The sequence below is a fragment of the Otolemur garnettii genome, unplaced genomic scaffold, assembly GCF_000181295.1.
Source record: "Otolemur garnettii isolate 467f Iridium unplaced genomic scaffold, OtoGar3 scaffold00232, whole genome shotgun sequence".
Lineage (NCBI taxonomy): Eukaryota > Metazoa > Chordata > Mammalia > Primates > Galagidae > Otolemur > Otolemur garnettii.
Window position 1 is genome coordinate 343,529 of NW_003852627.1, and position 3,145 is coordinate 346,673.

Below are 3,145 nucleotides of genomic sequence, written 5' to 3' on the forward strand. Positions count from 1 at the left end.
GAACTAAAAGGAAGAGGTGGGGGCAGGGGTTCCTCCCACTCTTCCTATTTTTCTGGCTGTGTGGACAGCCTCGACTCTGCCCCAGACCTGGGCAAGATGCTTTTAAACCTCAACTCAGCCCTTTAGGGTAACTACTATTATTCTCACTCCAACACTATAGATGAGGCAACTGAGGCTCAGAGAAGCTCAAAGTTGCCCGAGCCCAGCCTGCTGACCACGCATTGTCTAATTTGGGGCCATTCTGGGTTTCACAAGTCAGACTAGAGAGTTATGCTATGAGCAGGGTTACTCCACCTTGGCACTGTCGATGCGTTGGGCTGAATGATTCTACCTTACGGGGTCTATGTCTGGCAGCATTCCTCGGCTGTATGCACTGGATTCCAGGAACATCTTCCCCACACCCCTTACTGCAGTTACAAGCAAAGCTGTTCCCAGCACAGCCAGGTGTCGCCAGTTGCTAACCACTAGGCTGGGTAGTAATCTGTCCTCTCCTTCCTCACATGTGTACAGCTCTCTGTGTTTGTAAAGCTCTTTCCCAGGACTTGTCTTGTGTGATCCGCATGTGACCATGTGACATCGAGGTCCTTTCTGCCAGGGTTCCTCATCCAGGGCCCTGGGGAGGCCAAACGCCTGAGAAGGAAACTCAACCACTCGACCTGCTTATTTGGCCAACAGGTCTCACACTATTACCGGTGTTAAGGGCAAGGAAACTGAGGGTTCCTGAGGAGGAGAGACACTCCCCCCACCGAGGGTCCAACAACCTCAGAGTCAGAAAGCTGCACAGGAAAGCCAGCGGTTTCCACAGTGTAGATAGAGACTCTCATCCCAAAGCAGCTCCCCCAGGGCCCGGCCCAGTCCGGCTGACTGTGCTCTGTCTCGGACTTGAGTAGGGGCCAAGACACAGCCTAGGGTCATGGCACCCTGCTCTGCACCCAGTGTGGCAGGTGCCAGGCATGGGTGAGGGGTGTCACCTCCTTCCCACTGTGGAGAGGTGTGTCAGAGATGCTTTAATGGAGGGAAGCAGCTCTGCCTTGCTGATTCTCATCTTCATAAGGATGGCGGGGCCTCTCATGGAGGGAGCATTAATCTGCTAAGTGACATGCGCAAGCTACCAAGCTCCATCCTCTCAGCATCCAGCAAGGAGGAACGGCCATCCCCATTTAGAAAGAGCCACACCACTGGGAAGCCACTGTGGGCCTGGTCCCCAGTGACTCCAGCTCAGGAGCTGGCTGTGATACCTCGCAGACGAAGCTCCTCCCTCTGCTGCCTCTGAGCCCAGCAGGAGAGCGACACACTTCACGTCTGAAGACTTCAGGGTCCACAGCATTCATTGTCACAGTCTTCCCATAGGAAAAGCACTCGAGCCATCAGTCACAAGTGTCCAGTTCCCACAGAACTGAGACCCACATGGTGTGCTCCGTTGAGAAAAGATAAAAAAGCCCCTTTCTCTCCCCTAATTTGGCTCAACTTAAACACAACACGAGCCGTGGTGTGTACCTGGTGCTGTGCTAAACACCAGCCACAAGATGAGTCTGCCGGGCACGGTGGCTCACAGCAGTCATCCCAGCACTCTGAGGGGCCAAGGCGGGTGGACTGCCTGAGTTCACGGGTTTGAGAGCAGCCTGAGCCAGAGTGAGACCCCTCCCATCTCCAAAAATAGCCGTGCGTTGATGTAGGCACCTGTCATCCCATGTAACATCTGGGGTGCAGGTGTTATGATCACCATCCCCATTTTATAGATGAGGCTCAGGGAGCTTCCTCTGTGTAAAGTCACACTCATCTCAACTGTCACAGCCAGAATAAGACACCAGATCTCTTGCGCTCCAGGGTTTGAGGACGTAACTGTTTTGCCACACTGTCTCCTGGTTTTCCTCTTCCATTCTGTAGGAAGAGGGATGAAGATGAAGGGGAGAAAGAACAGTTGGGTTTGCTGGCCCGGGGGGCAGGGTGGGGAAGCTCGGTCTCCGTTTGAGTTTTCCCCTCTGTGAAGTTTCAGCAGGAGTTCCTGGACAGCTCCTCGGACCAAGGGAAGGGCGAGGTGAGTCAGTTCTTTCTGCTGTCCTCTCCTCTGCTGTGCACTGAGGTTGGTAAGTATGAACAGAGCACATACTGCATGCCAAGTGCTGTCAGAAGTAAGGTCATCCAAGGTCTCAGAAAGGACATACATGTTTAGCTATTTTCTCCAGGACTGAAAATGAAGGAGGGACCCACGCTTCACCTGCCCCCCGGAGATGCCCTCAGCATATATTGGCAAAAAAAGTTGGGGTGAAGATCTAGGGAATCTCCAGCCACAGGAAGGGGGACCTAGCATGGATTAAGCTCCTTCCATACTCTTGTAACTACATTCACACTAACTAACACAGAGTTTCTCGGCCTTGGTACTACTGACGTTTTGAGGGTAGTAACTGTTTACTGTCAGGGGCTACACTACCCCTGAAAAGTCCTCCAGGGCAGGGGATGGCAGGAGGCGATAACACAGTTGCCCTGTCATTTCAGTGTGTCCTGAGCTGGAGGGGAAACCACCGTCCTGTCCCTTTGGGGCTGGCAGCTCTGAAGGTCCCAGTCATCACAGCCACAGTGGAACAAAGCCTACATGTGTGTGCGACAGGTCAGATCTGGCAGCTGCCTCTGCTGGGCACGGCTAACTTCCTCACATCGTCCCCTTCTTACTGGGTCATCAGGTGAGTAAGCCAGAGGCAGCCCCTGTGTATTCTGGGAGCCCAGCACAGGGGGCAAAATGCACAGCAACAGACCCGAGGTGATTCCATCTATGGGTCCTCCCAAGCATTCAGGCGTTGGATTAAATGTCACGTCCTTCCAGATGATCTCCTGATCTTCATGGCTTTGGAACCCACCCTGGTCCTGGTATATTACCTTTTCTTTCATGCTCTTAAACCATATTCCATCAGAATTTAGCTTCCTTATTTACCTGTTTGCCTTCTCACATTCCTGTCTCCCAGTGCCAGCTTGGGAGCTCCTAGGGGGCCCGGGCAAGAACAGCAGGTGCTCACAGCAGGTGCTACGTGCATATTAGTTGACTCAATGAATAAGTGAATGGAAAATCAATAAGTAGGTGAATGAATGACCTCTAGTCAACCTCTCACAATCAAGCAGGTAACATGGTGAAACTAGCACAACGAGTCAA